General features: G+C 39.2%; 1 protein-coding gene across 1 annotated transcript in view; it reads left to right on the top strand.

Moving 5' to 3' along the window:
• LOC140734020 (periphilin-1-like) overlaps positions 1-20,496 on the top strand; it is a 124,879-nt gene that overhangs the window by 55,782 nt on the left and 48,601 nt on the right. The window lies entirely within an intron of this gene.

The raw sequence follows: 20,496 nt of genomic DNA, 5'->3' as shown, positions 1-20,496 counted from the left end.
TGGTCAAGGGCAGTTTGTTTGGGGGATGGGTAATTGGGAGATAATAGGGTGTTTTGATTGGGAATGTGATCAAATCAAAATTATTGGATTTGATTATGGTGGGAGGGGAAGTTGGGTCTGATTCTAACTGATTACAAGTGACCTGGAGATTGGCAGGTTATGCAGCAGAAATGCAGAGGGTATGTATGGTAGGTATGTTTATGAATGTAAATAATTCATTTGGTACCCCTTTCAAGCTTTGCATTTCAGGACTATATTGTGATGACTGGGGTGTCCTGTGAATACCTTATAACTAGTGGCTCAGAACCTTGTGATGCAGGTTCAAAATGCCAGAATGAGGACTGCATGAGGAATGTTACCATCCTGAGATGGAAATTGCATTTTAAGGATGATTGATACCAAAAAGTAACTGAATGAATTTTATAAGTGACATGTAATGACTCTGAAATGGTCATGGTTGTGCTTCAATACAGAAATAATTGAATTTCCTATCTGCATGACATTGAAAAGAATCACAGTATGCAATTGAATTTTTGTTAACGATATCATTCATAGAAATGTTGTAAGTGTATAGATCAACTGAAGCTGCTCTTTTGTGCTTTGAAAAATTATGGTTGATGCTGTGTAGTTTCCCTGGAATCACAAGAACATTGATATTTATCTTTTCATTCTTTCATGAAAATCCATTAATCATTCTTTCAACTTGAGCAACTATAAAAAGCATGATCTAAATTTTTTAGATGTTTCATCATTCAGCATTCACTGGCACATGGAAAATGGAATTTTCAATTTTGCTGGTGTTCTGTTGGATTTTTTTGAGGAGATGTAAGAACAGGTAATTTGTATAGAATCTCAAAAGGCACCCCTTTATAATGAATCAAATTGTAGAATGTGGAGTTGAGATAAATGGCAGAGTGAATTGCTGGCTGGTTTCAGGGCAAAAAATGGAGAGAGAAAGTAAATGTTGGTTGTTGTTGGTGGAAGAATTGTAGACAAGTTCCCTCTGGGTTGGTGTTGCTAATCAAGATTTGCATCAGTATCTGAGATTCTAGAATCAAAGACGTTACTTTTATATTTTCTGATGATACCTAGTTTAGGAAGATGGGATAGTGAATCAAGTTCATTATAGCTAAATGAAAAGATTACGTTTTGATTGGAAGAAAACAGAGGTCACCTTGTGTAGATGGTTAGAGATGGGGTCGTGGCGGTGGGTGAAAATAAAAGAAGCTGAGACTAGATACACACCAATCACTGGAAGTTGTGTCTTTGTTTAGCAGTAACTCAAGTACAATAGTGTATTTCTAGAAGCATAGAACTGAAGAAACTTTGTACAAACCATAGTTTGATCATACAAAATGGAGGTGACAATTGTGGGACATGACTATTCAGTATGGATGGGATACAGAAAAGATTTTCTGAGAATGATATTGAAAAGAATGTCGAGGATGGGTCTCTTTTCTCTTTAAAAAGGAGTCTGAAAGATGGAGCTAATTAAAATGATAAAAATTTTGATCAATTGGTTACAGAAAAAATGTTTCCACATGAGGGGGGAACATAACTAGAAACCATTATTATAGCAGAGTCATCGAGAAATCACTTAGGGAATTTAGGAAAATCTGCGTGTGCTGAGAATATGGAACTTAGTACCAACCAGGGAATGGTTGACGTGAATAGTATAGATGCTTTTTTTGGGGGAGGGGGGAATAAACAAGTACGAGAAAGATGGAAATAGAGGATTACAATAAAACATTTACTAAGGAAACTTGGAAGGATGCATTAGTAAAATGACAAAAGTTATTACATTTATTTTTCAGTTTTAACAAATCCTTTTCCTATGTCCTTAAATTGCATTTGTATACCAAACAAATAGAGAACAGTTTAAATATTTTAATCTGTTGTATCACTTGGTTTTCAATATTTGTACCTTTCCATCATATGGTAGATTAATTGGTCTTTGTAAATTGTCCAGTGATTAGGCTAGGGTTAATTTGAGGATTGCTGGGCGGCGCGGCTGGGAGGGCCTACTGTGCGCTGTATCTCAGTATCTCATTATGAATTTCATAAGCAGTTGACTGAATATCTATTTTATCATGAGAAGATGTTTTTTGTTAGTGAGATCCGGACATCTCAAATTCAAATTCAATTGCAGCAGAAGTGATTTCCATGACTATAAAGTATAATGCATTTTCTTTCATTGAATCATAGAAAATTTACATCAGAGAAATAGGCAGATCAATCTGTCGCAATAATAAAAATACCAATATGCATCCCTGTTATAAAAGAGCTATTGGTCCTAATATCCCTTATTAGCTCTTGGTTCATAATCTAGTAGATGTGGCACAAAATGCTTCATGTTTAAATAAGTTTAGTCCTGATAAAGGGTCTTGGCCGAAAGAGTTGACTGTTTATTCCTCTCCGTAGATGTTACTTGACCTGCTGAGTCCCTCCAGTGGTTTGTGTGTGTTTTTTCTGTACTATTTAAACATGATGAGGGTTTCCGCTCCAACCAATGGTGTAGGTCTCTAACCTTTCAGGTACCGCTGTTTGTCTAAAAAACTTCCTTGAAATTTCTCATTATTTTATCTTTTGCCTCAAATTAATGTATTTTAGTTACTGACCTTTGATAAGAGAAACCTGTCCTCTCTTCATTTTATCTGGATCTCCCAAGCATTCCAGTTTAGCTGACGTTTTCTGGTAACTAAATCTCTTCATCTCTAGCGAAATCCTCTTTAATCTCCTTGTGATATTGTTGTGATCTTCCTTTAGTCTTCATTCTGCTTTCCTCCATAACTCCTCTCACTGCACTATATCCCCCGCCTCCGTCCCCCCTCCCCCCAGTTCCATTGGCCCTCATCTCCTCATCATTGCGTTCTACCTATAAACTACCAGCATCTGTTCCACTGACCTCCACCCCTCATACTGCTGTATACTGGCAACCTCTCCTCTTCCTTCTTAGTTTGTTGAGAGTTCCTGATCTAAAATGTTATGTTTTGTAACTTCAAAACATTAAACTAATTGAAAGGAAAACACAGGTGTCCAAAATGTGAGTTCAACTTCACTTTAAGCAAGGTGTGCACGTATCAAATGGTAGCATGATGATGTATGCAATTCACTTATTAATACTTATAACCCACAGTGAATTAAATTAATAAGAATGCTTAATCGACCAATATACACATCTATGCACACAAGATTACTCAAACATTACTTAAATATTAAATACATAAACTCCTCCCTGCTTATCTATGAACTTCAACTCAATAGAGAATGCATCTCAACTATGTACATAGTATATCATATAGTACAACAACTATATCCAGACATCTACAGCATAGTAAGATAAATTGTCCTATTCAAGCCTAAAGATTTAATTGCTGTGGAGGATTTCTTACTCTTGTGAGATCATGTCTTTCTTGACCAGGGGAATCAATCTCAGGTTCTGGAACCTCCTCCGTGGTGGTTGTAAGATTAATTCTGAGACTGCAGAAAGTGGTTCTGACTGCTCTGGACACCTTTCCTCTTCCTTTTTCTAGTTTATGCATCTTGATCTTGTGAAACTGCATTTAATTCATTGGCATATTCTCTTATTAATCTTTCTGTTGCTCCTTTTACAATCTGTTCTCTCCTTTTGGTTTCCTCATCCACAACATCATCTGATGAATCCTTTGTTTTTGTATCTCTTTGTTTCTTTCTTTTTGGCCTCCTATTCACCCAGCTGGGCTTTGGTCTTTACATCTACTTTTGCAAGCAGCTTTTTGTCTCCCACTTGAAGTTCATGCAATAACCTTAATTCATATAGAATAGATTCTGGTTCTTTATACTCACACAACTAGAATGCTTGCAACTTTCCTGAAGCATCTTGAACTTTCTTCTGTCTTCAGACCAAACTACATTTCGTAAGTAACTGCCTGGTTATAATATCAGAAGTTTTCTCGGATACATTGCCTACAGATATGTTGTAGACGGACCATTGCTTTTGTCACTTTCACGCTTTCCCTGAGTGGCATGATCCTTCCTTGGTCTAATATGCAACAGAAGTTTGCAAGGACACCAGCTTGTCCTCTGTTGGGCAATGAATGATTCATGGTATTTGGCATGGAGACAGTTGTAGCATCATCCAGTACCTTTTTAATTCACTTTCAGTTGACTATTGCAGGAGATGTGGCATGAAAATGATGGATGGATCTTCAATCAAGTTGTAGTTGTCTCTATGAATCATGCTGGTCCTCCTGTTTTTATCACATACAAACTCAATTTGGCTTATTAGTTATAATATTTCACTGTTACGATTGTCATTCCCGCAGGCATTATCTTTTCTCCAGTATAGGTTCTTAGTTGGATATCTGCAGGCTTCAGTTTAGTATCTTTGAAATTCCGTTCAAACTCATTTTGTGGACTGACTGAAACAGTTGAACCAGAGTCTAATTCCATTTTAATTAATTTGCTGTTCACTTCTGGTGTAAGCCATATTGATTGTCTGTTTTTACTTTTCACACTATAAATCTCAAGGCTACACAGTCCTGTGTCACTCTCATCATTATCAGATTTTTCATCAACAGCATGAAGATTAATGCTCTTTTTGAAACTCCAACTTGACTTTTCAGCCTTTTCTCTTCCATGAGCAGTCCGTTTGTTTCTGTCTGCCTGATATGCTCTTTGTGTGTGTCCTACTTTGTTGGATTTTCTGCAAGTTTCACCTTTAAACCTGTATTAATTTGGTGTATATGAGACCCTGGCACAATGGTAGCACAATTTGTTCAGCCAGGCTGGTTTTTGTTTAGATGCTGCTATTTTGTTCACACTCACTTTCGTTCCTGATTACAACTCAATTGCATCTCTGCGGTTTCCATTGAAACAGTGATTTCCACTGCTCTTTTAAATGTAAGCTGTGTTTCAGCTAGAAGCCATTTTTGAATGCTTTCTTGAAAGATTCCACAAGCTAAACAATCTTTCAGTGCATCAATAAGCCCATTACTGAATGGATAATGCTCTGACAGTTTCTTAAATTTAGCCATGTACGCTAAAACGGACTCCCTTCTTTTTAATTCCACTTATGAAAGCTAACGTGTTCTGCAGTCCACAGTGGCTTTGATTCTGAATATTCCTGAATTACTTTGACAATATCAGCAAAGTTTATTTCTGTTGTTTGGTTGGGGCAGTTAAATTTCAAAGCAAACTGAATACCTTTAAACCCAATGCACTCAGCAAAATTTGAACTCATTTCTCATTGGCTATTTCATTTGCTTCAATATACTGTTGAATCAGCATACTTGAGCCAGTTACCAGTTGAGCAATTAAGTGTGTCATTCTTTCCGATGTAGCTAGCCATTTCTGATGTTTTTTATGATTATTATTACCCAGTGCTCATTCTTCATGAACCCCTAAATTCTTCCGTTTCTGACTTTTTTAAAAGTCAATTGCTTTTGCACTTGCTGGGCTGTGTCTTTTTCTCTCACCGTTCCTTGCTGCGATTTTTTTTTGGTGTTAGTTCAACTGTCTTGCTACGATTCAACAGATCAATGGCCATCTCAGGTTCATTTTTAAAATACCTCGTCACCAATGTTGTTTGTAACTTCAAAATATTAAACTAATTCGAAGGAAGATGCGATAGTAAGAAATGTGAGACAACTTCATGTTTATTTTAAGTGAAGTGGGCACTTATCACGTGGTAGAGTGATGATGTATGCAATTCACATATTATGAATTATTTAAGCGAACAAGGATGCTTAACCAACATCATCCACAGACCCTGTTTGATTCTTACAGCAGTCTAATTTTTGTTTCACTTTCCAGCATCTGCAGTCTTTTTCTTCAAAAAACTAAGTTTTTTTGAATGCCATTAATGTTGAGTGGAACCTGTGTGCAATGTTCACAAATCACAAAAAATTAACATGGAATGTAGAACAGTACAGGCCCTTTGGCCACAATGTTGTGCCAACCTTTTAACTAACTTCAAGATCAATCTAGCGCTTCCCTCCTGCATACCCCTCTACTTTTATTTCATCCATGTGCGTATCTAAGAGTCTCTTAAAAGCCCCTAATCTGTCTCTACTATCACCCCATACACCCATCACTCTGCAAAAAAACTACCTTTGACACCCTCCCTCCTCCCACCATACATTCCTGCAATCACTGTAAAATTATGCCCCCTCATGTTAACCATTTCCGCCCTGGGGAAAAAGTTACTAGCTGTCCAATCTATCGGTACCTCTTATCATCTTATACACCTTTAATCGAATTACCTCTCATACTCCACTTCATAGAGAAAAGCCCACTCAACCTTTCCTCATAATACATGCTGTCTAATCCAGGCAGCATCCTGGTAAATTTCCTCTGCATTATCACTAAAATTTCCACATCCTCCCTATAATGAGGTGACCAGAATGGAACAGAACTCTCCAAATGTGGTCTGACTAGGGAATTATACGCTTCATTCATCATTCATTATGTGTGTATCATACAATATAGGCGATCATGGTTTTTCCATGACCATGATTATTCTCGGCAAATTTTTCTACAGAGGTGGTTGCCATTGCCTTCCTCTGGGCAGTGTCTTTACAAGACAGGTAACCCCAGCTATTACCAATACTCTTCAGAGATTGTCTGCCAGGACTTGTGATGTACACCAGCTGCTCCCACGGCTCATGTGACCCTGATCGGGGGACTAAGTAGGTGCTACACCTTGCCCAAGAGTGAGCTGCAGGCTAGTGGAAGGAAGGGGTGCCTTACACCTCCTTTGGTAGAGATGTATCTCCATACCGCCACCCCTTATACACTTAGTAGCCACTTTATTAGTGAAAACACCTTGTTAAGGTCAGAGGAGAATGGCCAGTAACCCATGATTATTTGAGTTACTGTTGTCTTCCTGTCAGCTTGAATCAGTGTGGTCGTTCTCTTCTGATCTCCTTCATTAGCAAAGTGTTTTCGCCCACTGAACTGCCGTTCACTGGATTTTTTTTTAGGGTTACAACAGTAGTGTGCAGAAGAGCATCTCTGAGTGCACAACACATCAAACCTTGAAGTAGATAGGCTGTAGCAGCAGAAGACCAGAAACATACACTCAGAGGCCACTTTATTAAGTACAGGAGGTACCTAATAAAGTGGCCACTGAGTGTGTATTGTGAACTGTAAAGCGTTGGGGAATGTAATGGAACAGAGGGATTAGGAGTACAAGTGTATAGTTCATTGATAGCAGTGTAACAATTAGACAGGATTGTGAAAAAGGCATTTATCACACTGGCTTTCATCAGCAAGGGCATTCAGTATAAGAGTTGGGACATTATATTACAGTTGCATAAGTTGTTGAGGCAGCATCAAATGTGTATAGTATTGAAAGACATGGTTAAACTAGAAAGGCTGCGGGGGAAAAAAAATTATGAGGATGTTGCCAGGGCTAGAAGGCCAGAATTGTAGGTTGGCCACACCAGGTTTTTTATTCACCAAATGTAGGAGAATGAGGGGGAGCCCTAAGTAAGAAAGATTTAAAATTATGAGAGGCATTAATAAATATGATCTAAAATTTGATCTGATCTTCATGTAAGACCTAAAACGAGATAGAGAACCCAATTTAATAAATAACACAAAAACATTATGCTTGTTCATTTATTTATTGAGAAAAATGATCCAATATTACATGTATTTGTTGGAAAAAGTATGTGAGCCTTTAGGGTAATGCCTTCTACAAAAGCTATTTGGAGTCAGGTGTTCCAGTCAATTAGATGACATTGGAGGTATGAGTTGTAGAGATGCCCTGTCCTATTTAAAAAAAAAAGACATACAAAGTCAGGTTACTGACAGAGCCTGCTCTTCTCAAGAAAGATTTGTTTATATGTATCAAGCCTCGATAGAACAACTTTCAGAGGACCTTAGAAGAAGAATTGTAGAGATGCGTGAAGCTGGAAAAGGCTATAAAAGTACTTCTAAAGATCTGCATGTTTATCGATCCACAGTAAGAGAAATTGTCTACAAACGGAGGAAACCCGGTAATGTTGCTACTCTGTCTACGAGTGGGCATCCTGCAAAGATCACACCAAGAGCACAATGCGTAATACTGAAGGAAGTGAAAAAGAACCCAAGGATAACAGCAAAAGACCTGCAGAAACCCCCTAGAACTTGCTGAAGCTTCTGTTCACGTGTCCACTATAAGAAAAACACTGAATAAGAACGGTGTTAATGGAAGGAAACCATTGAGGAAAGCGCTGCTCTCCCAAAAAAAAATCGCTACGCGTCTCAAGTTTGCAAAAGACCACCTGAATGTTCTACAATGCTTCTGGGATGATGTTCCCAGAAGTTGAACTTTTTGCCAGAAATACACATTGCAATGTTTGGAGAAAAATGAGTACTGCACACCAACACCAAAACCTCATCCCAACTGTGAAGCATGGTGAAAGGAGCATCATGGATTGGAGCTGCTTTGCTGTTTCAGGGCCTGGACAACGTGCAATCACTGAGGGAACAATGAACTTAAAATTGTATCAACATTTTACAGGAAAATGTCAGGGTAGCAGTCTATCACGAGAAGCTTAATAGAAGTTGGATAAAGCAACAAAACAATGATCTAACAGACAAGAGTAAGTCAACAACAGAATAGTTTAAAAAGAAAAAAATTGAGTTTTGGAATGACCGAGTCAAAGTCCTGGCTTTAATCCTATAGAAATATTGTGGAGGGACCTGTCGCAAGCAGTTCCCGCAAAGAAGCCCACCAACGTCCCAGAGTTGAAGCAGTTTTGGAAGGAGGAATGGCCTAAAATTCCTTCAAGCTGATGTGCAGAACTGAAACAGTTCCCAGAAACATTTGGTTGAAGTTATTGTTGTACAAGGGGGTCACTCCAGTTACTGAAAGCAAAGGTTCACCATCAAACAAAATGTAGTATTGAATCATTTTTCTCAATAAATAAATGAACAAGTACAATGTTTTTGTGTTATTTATTTAAAAATTTTCTCTTTATCTAGTTTTAAGACTTGTGTGAAGATCTGATCACATTTTGGGTCATTTTTATGCAGTAATTAGAGAAAATTCTACAGGGTTCACAAACTTTCTAGCACCACTGTGTCTGTGCTGTATTGCTCTGAGTCTGTTCAGAGCAAACATGGTAAGAAGATGGAATTCAGAAAGCTGCGAAAGTCCCTAACATTATTCAAGTCAGAAATTGATAGAATTTTAGTTTTTAACCCTGACGAGAAAAGATCAGGTAAGATCTTACTGAATGACAGCAGACACGAGAGGCTGAATAGCCTGTTTCCTGTTATGTTATTTTGCTTTGTTTCTTCATCATATACCGCATTAATAGAGTTAATGTGTTGTTGATTTTAGGCTTTCTATAATAGTAACAATACTAAAACACTAGGTCATGTAAGAAATGGTTGTTAATAAGCCTGTACATTTTTAACATGATAGTAATTGTTAATCTAAATTTTATAATGTTATGACATTAATCATGAGTCAACAAATCAAGTGTCTGTGTTCTTGTTGTAACCCTGTGGCTATGGAAGTAAACTTAATCACAAAGCCGGCACTCTGCACACTAAGATTTCATTCCATGTGCATCTACAGTTCTCTGCCTATAATTTTTCAAAGATAGGTGTCACATAATACTGCTTTAACAATGTAACAATCTTAAATCAATAGTCCCCTTTTACTGAAAATGCCAAATACGCTACCGGACAAACTTGTACTTAGGATACAATTATGGGCAAGACATGGTGTTGTGCAGAAAATCTTTTGTGATTTTATTTTTTAACATAAGTAAAATGTTATGAATTGATGCTTGTTCAGTCTAGTTGCTTTTAACGGTTTCTTGAAATTTAGGTTCAAGTTTAAATTTATTGTCATTCACCCATACGCATGAATACAGCTAAACAAAACATCATTCCTCTGGGGCCAAGCTACAAAACACAGTGCACATAGTCACAGAACAGCACATACAGTCACAAAATAATATCAGAACAAATCCCTGAGTGGTATGGCCTGAAGATTGACAGGTTCATAAAGTGCGAGATGTACATTTATGTAAGATAGTATAATGTTACTGGCATTATTACAATAAAACAAGCATTTAGTGTAAATATGTGAAACAGCAGCAATAAAAGATGAGAAGTGACCAGTGGAGGATGCTCGTGTTGTATCCATGAGTTGGGGAGGGGGTGGGGGCAGGATATTCAGACATAGTATACATGTGTGCTTTGGTGGCTGCAGGGCATGAAGGCGTCTAACAGCCTGGGGAAAGAAGCTCTGACCCAGCCTGATGGTTTTAGTTCTTATGCAACGGTACCTTCTACCTGATAACGGGAGGTCAAACAGATTGTGGAAAAGATGGAGGAGTCTTTGACAGTGCTGGCGGCACTGCGTATGTAGTGCTTCTGATATGTTTTAAATGGGACGGGGGGAGAGAGAGATACCAATGATGTTTTCACAGACCTTGCTATCCATTGTAGTGTCTTATGATCTGATGCATTACAATTCCCATACCAGATAGATGCAACTGATCAGGACATACTTAATGGTGTCCATTAGAATGAGATGAGAATGGGGGCTGTGTGGGCAGGAGTCTCACTTGCCTCAGTTTGCTTGGGAAGTGGAAGTGCTGGTGTGCTCTCTTGGCAAAGTGATAATGTTGAGGGACCAGGTGAAATCAACAGTAATGTGCATATCAAGAACCTTGGTGCTCCTGACTCTCCATGGAAAAACAGTTGATATGTCAGAGGGAGTGGTCAGCTGCATCTTTCTGAAGTCTACAATAATTTTTTTAGTCTTGTCCACATCGAGACTCAGGTTATTGTGTTTACAGCAGTCCACAAGCCTCTCCATTCTCCTCCCTTTATTTGTTTCATCATTGTTGCTGATGAGGCCAATCACTGTTGTGTTGTCAGCATGGTTAGAACTGGATTTGGCAATACAGTCGGCCTTCCTTATCCCCGGATTCTGCATGCATGGACTCAACCAACTGCGGATCAGGAAAACCCAAAGTTCTCTCTCCAGCACTTGTTGTTTGAGCATTGTTAGCCTCGCATCTCGTTCGGTCGCTACTTTGTTTCTGTGAAAAAATGGTTCCTAAAAAGCAATTAGATAGTCAAAGCAATTCCTCAAAGGCTAAGAGGGAGTGTAAAGTGCTATCTCTTGCCGAGAAAGTAGAAATCTTAGATCTTTTGAAAAGTGGCATGTCGCTTGCGGAAGTGGTCCTCAGCCCTCAACCTCCACAGATCCTGACTTTAGTATTATTGAGCCTCCTCCAAAGTGTCCTTATTCCCTAAACAAGACAGTGTAACAACTATTTACATAGCATTTCCATTGTATTAGGTATTATAAGTACTGTAATCTAGAGATGATTAAAAGTTTGAACATTGTTCACTTCGCGTCTCGTTTGTTCGCTACTTGTGTTGTGAGCAAGAGGAAGGAGTTTGAAGCTAGCTATGTAAAGCGCTACAGCTTCAGAACTTAAAGGTCACAGGAGAATCGGGATTTACGTTTACGTTGCATTTACCTTGTATTAGGTATTATAAATAATCTAGAGATGATTTAAAGTTTACGGGAGGATGTGCATAGGTTATATGCAAATACTACGCCATTTTATATAAGGGACTTGAGCATCCGTGGGGGGTCCCGGAACCAATACCCCGCGGATAAGGAGGGCCGTCTGTACAGTCATACATTAGCAGTGTGAAAAGCAGTTGGCTGAGTACACAGCCCTGGGAGGCACCAGTGCTCAGTGTGATGGAGCCAGAAATGTTCCTGCCAATACAGACTGTCCGTGGTCTCTTCATCAAGAAGACAAGATCCAGTTACAGAATGTTTAAGGGTGGAGGTAATGGAATTGTCGGTTGACCAAGTTGGACAATGTGGAAACTGGTAGGGGTCCAATGTTGGTGCAAAGGCTGGATTTAATGCAGACCACAACCTGCCGGTAGAAGCACTTCATTATACTGAGGTCTGTGCCATAGGACTGTAGTCATTGAGGCAGGATACAGTTGGCTTCTTGGGGACTGGGATGATTGTGGTGGCCTTGAAGCCTGCAGGTATGGTGGACTGATTTGGGGAGATGTTGAAGATGTCAGTGAGAATATTCGCTAGCTGGACTGCATAGTCTCTGAGCACATAGTCAGGTAAGTTGTCAGACCCTGCAGCTTCGCGTGTGTTGAACCTGGCTAGAATTTTTCTCGTGCAAGGTGGTCTTTTAGTCTGCTGTGGCCTGAATGCCCTGCTGCATGCAATGTGTGTCCCTGGTGTCACAGTAGATTTTTTTTGTATGTAATCCCATTTTGCCTTCCTAATGATGTGGAAAAGCACAGCTCTTGCTGACCTGAGAGCCACCTTACTCCCCAAACTGAACGCAGCATCTCATTCTATCAGCCATGCCCCGACCTTTGCTGTCAGCCATGGTTCCTGATTTGCCCGAATGGTGGCGGGTTTAATGACAGTGATATCTTTGGTGCTTTTTGCCTTGTAGCTGGTCACAAATCCTGTCTATTCGTCAATGTTGATATGATCACCATAAGTAGCTGCCTCCCTTCCGGTAATGCTGACTTGGCTCCTTCTGGCCAAACACTGATTTCCTTGCAAACTGGTTTGGCATGTTTTAGCAGTGGTCTGTATGCGGCGATTCGCATAACATATATGATCAGAATATCTAAGGTGGGAACGGGATGGCGGATGCAACCATGAATGTTGGTGTAAACCAACTCCAGTGTGTTCTCTCCTCCGGTAGCAAAATCAACATGTTGATAAAATTTAGTCAGTCATGTTTTTAGATTTGTGCGGTTGAAATCCCCAGTTACAAAAATGTCACAGTATGTGGTTTGCAGGTCTTTGATTAAGTTCACTCAGTGCTTCCCCACCATTGGCACAAAGGTAGTGGGGAGGAGGGGGGGAATACACAGCCTTAATCATAGTGGCAAAAACTCTCTTGGTAGGTAATAAGGCCTATACTTCACTATTAAAAGCTGTACCAGCAGTGAACAGTGGGTCTTACCAGAGGTCATGGCATTCCTATCTGCATGAAAAGATTTTAGTCCCTCTAGCTGGATGGCATTTCCTCCCATTCAATATGGGGTACTCTGTGTTGCTTTGAAAGAGAGGATACTGAAATGTTTGCCCTGTTGCGGTGACCTTTGGCTCCATCCTATGGAAAAGTACAGAACTGCAGTTGCCATAAATTTGAAAGAAAATCCTGGAAATAAACAGCAAGTCACGCAGCATCTTTGGAATGAGAAACAGTTATGAGTTTTATGTCCATTACCTTTTTTGATAAAATTACCTACTGTGAAAACACCGGCCCAGATTGGAGGAGAGAGCCGATTTTGCTCACTCTTGGCGATCTTCACTCCTCTCTCCAGGCTGCAGAGCCCTTCGCTGTTCTGTTGTTGGGTCAGTTTAAATGCTGACTGCCCCAGCTGCTGCTAATATGGTGAACTGATAAGTGAGACTTTGGGCCTTATCTGGGGTTTGGATCTGAGGTCTCAATTTTGGCTTGAACTGGTGTTACTCATTTCAATTGTTTGCATGTATTTTATTTTTTCTCTCTCAAGTGTTGGTCTTTTATTTTTATTTTTATTCTTTTTTTTAATTGGGCTCTTTCGGTTTTTTTGCTTTGTGGCTACCTGTGAGTAAGGAAATCTCAAGGTTGTATTTATACATTCTTTGATAATAAATGAATCTTGAATCTTGAAATTGCATGTGTTTCATTTTGGAGAGAAGGTTGTGATTGGCTGCAGACTGAGAAATTGTAAATGACTGAAGTAGTGGTAGTCATTGGGAGATTTTTTTAATTGGTTTGGATCTTTTTGGAGATCAGAGAAACATACTGTACAGAATAGGTCCTTTTGGACTACCTTGTCTATGCTAAACAAAATGCTAATTCCATTAAACCCTTATCCTGCATTTGGCACATATCTCTATGCCTCTTCTTTCCAAGTTCATATCCAAATGCCTTTTAAGTGTTGTAATTGTATTTGCCTCCAGCATTTCCTCTGTCAGCTCATTCCAGACACCCCCCACTCGCTCTGTGTAGGAAAACATACCCTTCAGATCTCTTTTAATTTCTTTCCTTTCAGCTTAAACTTGTGGTCACTAGTTCTAGACTGTCTGGTCTATCCTGTGCTTTTTGTCCCTATTTAAGAGTCTCTTGAATACCTCTATCATATTCATCTCCAGCAATCCTGGCAGCACATTCCAGGTACCCACCACTCTCTGTGCAAAAAAACCCCTGCATTTCTCATTTGAGCTTGCCCCTCACAACTTAAATTAATGTACCTCTGTCCTCTGGTATTAGACATTTCAATACTGGGGAAAGGATACAGGCTGTTTACTTTATAAACTTGTGTCAGATCTTACCTCAGCCTCTACCACTGAGTAAGCAACCTGACTCTGTCCAACCTCTACTTGTAGTTCATGCTCTCTAAACCAGGCATCATCCTAGATAACTTTTTTTACACACTCTCAAAGCATCAGCATCCTTCCTGCACTGATAAAGGTTCCAGTTAGAGTGAGTAGAGGGTCAGAAGATAATTGTTTTATCAACAAGGAAAGTTGCCAAGCTTTTGACTAGCCCATTCTTCATGATGAAGTTCACTGTGTAAAAGTGGCATTCTTTTTTCTGTGTTCCCTCTCTAGTCTAGTCTTGTTCATTGAATTGGTTATCTCCTGCTTGGCATGTCTCGTTCAGTGCAACAATATTGTCATTAACACATCTGTGTTCTCAAGCTATGATAGCAGAACAACATTTAGGTCTATTACTGATGGATCTCATCTGCAAGAACGACGAGTCAGCATGCAGAGAGGAGGTGCAGCGGTTAACAACAATCTAGCTGGTGCAGAGCCAAACAACCTGTCTCTGAATGTGAACAAAAGGGATGGTTGTTGACTTCAGGAGGGCACGAAGCGACCACTCTCCGCTGAACATCAACTCCTCGGTAGAGATCCTTAAGAGCACCAAATTTCTTGGTGTTCACCTGGCAGAGAATCTCACTTGGTCCCTCAACACCAGCTCCATAGCAAAGAAAGCCCAGCAGCGTCTCTACTTTCTGCGAAGGCTGAGCAAAATCCATTTCCCACCCCCCATCCTCATCACATTCTACAGGGGTTGTATTGAGAGCATCCTGAGCAGCTGCATCACTGCCTGGTTCGGAAATTGCACCATCTCGGATCGCAAGACCCTGCAGCGGATAGTGAGGTCAGCTGAGAAGATCATCAGGGTCTCTCTTCCGGCCATTACATACATTTACACTACACACTGCATCTGCAAAGCAAACAGCATTTTGAAGGGCCCCACACACCCCTCATACAAACTCTTCTCCCTCCTGCCATCTGGGAAAAGGCACCGAAGCATTCGGGCTCTCACGACCAGACTGTGTAACAGTTTCTTCCCTCAAGCCATCAGACTCCTCAATACCCAGAGCCTGGACTGACACCAACTTACTGCCCTCTTCTGTGCCTATTGTCTTGCTTATTATTTATTGTAATGCCTGCACTGTTTTGTGCACTTTATGCAGTCCTGGGTAGGTCTGTAGTCTAGTGTAGATTTTTTTCTGTGTTGTTTTTACGTTCAGTGTAGCTTTTGTACTGTTTCACGTAGCACCATGGTCCTGAAAAATGTCTTGTTTTTACTGTGTACTGTACCAGCAGTTATGGTCAAAATGACAATAAAAAGTGACTTGTTTACTTCATGATGTTCCAGGTCCAAGCTTCATACTTTGCAGTGGGCATTCTCTGTGCATGGTTTCTTCTGACATGAAGAGCTGCTGGACAGTGGATATCTATTGCACAACCTTCACAGAACAAGATCTAGACCCAGTGACCACTTGACAAGAGACCAGACTCTATTGCATGGGTATTGATGCTCATAAATCTACAAATAATGCACAACTTGGTAATGAATAGAATGGTGAGGATGATGGGACTAAACTGCAAGATGGTGGAATGGATAGACTATGGCACATGGAATTTATCATTGAAGTTTTGAAGGATGTGAAGATCCAAGAGAATGTGTGAAAAAGATTTAGTGAAATGATTTCGTGAGAATCTTTCAATAATATAGATTCACTGGAGAATCTGCTTCTAGTGCGAAGGTGATTGATGGAAGTGTTCAAAGTCATCAGTTATTTAGATAAAATGAATAAGGAGAAGCCATTTCCAGAGGTGTAAGGTAGATAAAAAAAAATCAGAGCATTTCCTCCAACAAGACTCTTCTCATTGATGCCGTCAAGGAGGAAGGACAGGAGCCTGAAGACCATACTCAGTCTTTCTTCCACCATCAGATTTCTGAATGAACACTGAACCTATGAACACTACCTCAGTATTTTTCTCTCTTTTTTGCACTACTTAATTTAATTTTGTTTTTTATATATATATTGTAATTTATAGCTTTTATTATTATATATTGGAATGTACTGCACCTGCAAAACAATAAACTTTGTTACATATGCCAATGATATTAAACCTGCTTCTGATTCTGATTTTGAAGTGCTAGACAATTAAACCTCATCTTTTCCACGTCATCGTGGTTCAATTGCTGTTGTTCAATTAATTTCCTCTTTTGGTATCAAGTGTTATGTTTTGTAACTTCAAATCATTAAATTAATTCAAAGGAAGACATGTGAGTCTTGTATAAATCTCTGTGGAGGATTTCTCACCCTTGTGAGATAACATCTTTCCTGACAATAGGGATCACTCTGTTTGGCAGGTGAAACTTATAGCTGTGAATAAATCTCAGGATTTGGGGCCTCCTTCTTGTTAACTCTGAGATTCCAGGAAGTGGTTCTGATAGCGGTAGCCACCTTTCTTCTTCCTTTTTCTTCTTCTAGTTTGTACATCTAAATCTTGGGAAGGTACTTTTAATTCACTCAAGTATTCTGTTATTAATCCTTCCATTGCTTCCTTTATGATCTGATGAATCCTCTGTTTTTGTATCTCTATTAACTCCTTTCTTTTTGGCTTTCCATTCATCTAGCTGGGCTTTGGTCTTTGCATCATCTTTTTGCAAACAGCTTTTTGTCACCCACTTGAAGTTAATGCAATAATCTTAATGCACACAGAGTAGATTCTGCTTCTTTGTATTCACAAAAGCCGAATGCTTGCAACTTTCCTGAAGCTCTTTGTACTCTCCTCTAGTTTAAAAACCAAGCCACATTTTACAAATAACTGCCAGATTAACATATCAGAAGCTTTCTCAGATACGTTGCCTTCAAAACTGTTATTAGACCACTGCTTTCGTCACCTATGTTTTCTCTGAGCAGCATGGTTCTTCTTTGGTCCAAATGCTTTTCATCCAGAGGCTAGCACCAAAACCGGGTTGTCTTTTGTTGGACAATGAATGGTTCATAGTGTTTGGCATGGAGACAGTTGTGGTATCATCCAGTATCTTTCCTGATTTGTTTTCTTATGGCTTCATTGCAGGGGATGAGACATGCAAATTGTAAATGGATCTTCAGTCAAGTTGTAGTTGTCTCAGTCAATCACTTACCCACAATGCTGGTCCTCCTGTTTTTACCACATATAAGCCTAGTGTGGCTCAGGGCTGCATACTGAATCACCTCCTTTACTCCCTGTATACCAGAGGTCGGCAACCTTTTGCCTCTGTGGGCCGGATCATTTATTGATGAGCTGACGGTGGGCAAGATAAATGCCATAAAAAACTTGAAATATGGGAAGTATCCTTTTAAATACATCTAGTTATGTTTTGCCTCAAATTAATGAATAAAGCATTCTAGAAAACCCCCGTAGGTTGCCTACCTCTGCTATATACTCATGATTGTATTGCCACACACAGCTCCAATTTGCTAATTAAATTTGTCGACGACACTACATTGATTGACCTTATCTCAAACAATAATGAAGTGACCTACAGGGAAGAAAACATCTCTCTGACACAGTGGTGTCAAGAAAACAACCTCTCCCTCTATGTCGCAAAACCAAAGGAACTGGTTGTGGATTACAGGAGGAATGGAGATGAGCTAAGCCCTATTGACATCAGTGGATCTGGGGTTGAGAGGGTAAACAGCTTCAAGTTCGTCAGCATTCACATCACTGAGGACCTCATGTGCTCTGTACACATAAGCTGTGAGGTGAAAAGGGCACACAGTGCCTCTTTCACTTCAGACGGTTGAGGAAGTTTGGTATGGGCCCCCAAATCCTAAGAACTTTCTACAGGGGCACGATTGAATGCATCCTTACTGGCTGCATCACTGCCTCGTATGAGAACTGCACTTCTCTCAATCGCAGGACTCTGCAGAGAGTAGTGTGGACAGCCAGCACATCTGTAGATGTGAACTTCCCATAATTCAGGACATTTACAAGGACAGCTGTGTAAAAAAAAGGGCCCATAGGATCATTGGGGACCCAAGCCATCCCAATCACAATCTATTCTAGCTGTGCCATCCAGGAAGCAGTACTGCAGCATAAAAACCAGGACCAACAGGCTCAGGGACAGCTTCCTCCACCAGGCAGTCAGACTGATGAACTCATGCTGATTTGAGTGTACTTTATATTACACCGACTGTTCTATTTATTATCAATTTAATTCAATTCAATAGTTTTATCTCACTGTTATGAATGTCATTCCCACAGGAGTTATCTTTTCTCTAGTATAAGTTCTTAGTTGGCTATCTGCAGGTGTCAGTTCAGTATCTTTGAAATGCTGTTTAAACTCATTTTGTGGAATGACTGAAACAGCTAAACCACTGTTTAATTCCATTTTAATTAAATTACCCTTCACTTCTGGTGTAAGCCATATTGCTTGTCTACTGGTTTTCACACTGTAACTCTCAAGGATACATAGTTCTGTGTCACTTGTCATTATCAAATTTTTAATCAACAGCACATAAATTAGTGCTCTTTTTGAAACAGCAACTTGACTTTTTAAGCTTTTTCTCTTCACTGTGCAACCCATTTATTTTTGCTTGCTTGACATGCTCTTTGTATGTAACCTATTTTGTTGCATGTTCTGCAAATTTTGCCTTTAAAACTGCATTTGTTTGGTGTATGTGAGCCGTTGCCACAACAGTAACACAGTTTGTTCACCCAGGATGGTTTCTCTTTAGATGCTGCAATTTTGTTCGAGCTCACTTTCATTCCTCACTGCAACTCAATTCTTTTTCTGTCTGCAGTTTCCATTGAAACAGAAATTTCCACTGCTCTTTTAAATGTAAGCTGTACTTCTGTTAGGACCCATTTTTGAATGCTTTCTTTTAAGATTCCATAAACTAAACAATCTCTTAGTGTTTCATTAAGCCCATCACTGAACTGACATTGTTCATAATCTCTAATACGCTGATACGTATGCTCCCCTTTTTTGATTCCACTTGTGAAACCTGAAGTCTTCTGCAGTCAACAATGGTTTCGGTTCTTTCTAAGTGTTCCTGTGTCACTTTGACAATATTAGCAGAGCTGATTTCTGCTGGTTTAGTTGGAGCATGTTAAGTTGTATGCCTTTAAACCCAATGCACTTGGCAAAATTTGTACTCGTTTCTCATTGGCTTCTTATTTGCTTTAAAATATTGCTGAATTAACAGTATGCATATTCCAATTATCTTTTGTGTAATCAAACATGATAATTTTTCTGACGTAGCCAGTCATTTCTGATTTTTTTCATGATTATTATCACCTGATACTCATTCTTTAGTCCCTTTCCTGACTTTTTTAACTTGATCATGTCTTCCCTTCCAAAGAACATGTGCTGCGCTGCTTTTTAAAAAAAATCTCGACTGTCTCTGTATGTGCTGGGCTGCGCTGTTTTTTAACTTGCCGTTCCTCACGCTGTTTTCTTTAGTGTAAATGTCTCATTGCATTTCAACAGGTCGGTAGCCATCTCGCGTTTATTTTTTAAAAATACCTCAGCACCAATGTTATGTTTTGTAACTTCAAAACATTATAATGATTCGAAAGAAGACATGAGGGTCCAAAATACGGGGCAAACTTTGTATTTACATGTGAGGCACGCGCGTATAATGTGGTAGTGTGATGACGTATGCAATTCACTTAATACATGTAACGTATTAATTATTAATAATTAATTAAATGAACAAGAATGCTTAATTGATCTATATATACAAGATTATTGATTCTAATTATTCAAATATTATAAGAATATTAAATACACAACATCAATTATTTTTTAAAAATGAGGCTGTTGTATGACTAATAAGAATGAAACTTAATATTAGACTGCTTGTAACTCTCATTCAAATTCTAGTATTGTACTCTTCCTACATATTGGGAAACAAACACAAATGGAAAAGGAAATTTCAAGTATCAGAGCCCTTTTTGCACTTGTTGCTTTCTAATAGTATAGTGAAGTTTTAATAATTGACTTCTGGGTTATGATGCTTAATTAAGTAGTTAAAGTTTTAATGCTTTAGTTCCTTTCTAATGTTTCCATTATGTTTGACTGTCAAAATCTATTACATCTGCTTTTTTTTTCAGATATAATTTAAAAATAGCCTTGGGTTTTTGGCCTGCAGCTAAATAACTTTATTTATTGCTGCTAATCAAAACCTTGAGCAGGCAGT

Source organism: Hemitrygon akajei, chromosome 10 (genome assembly GCF_048418815.1).
Source record: "Hemitrygon akajei chromosome 10, sHemAka1.3, whole genome shotgun sequence".
Lineage (NCBI taxonomy): Eukaryota > Metazoa > Chordata > Chondrichthyes > Myliobatiformes > Dasyatidae > Hemitrygon > Hemitrygon akajei.
The sequence above is the reverse complement of the archived record's forward strand: the minus strand, read 5'-3'. Positions and strand labels throughout refer to the sequence as shown.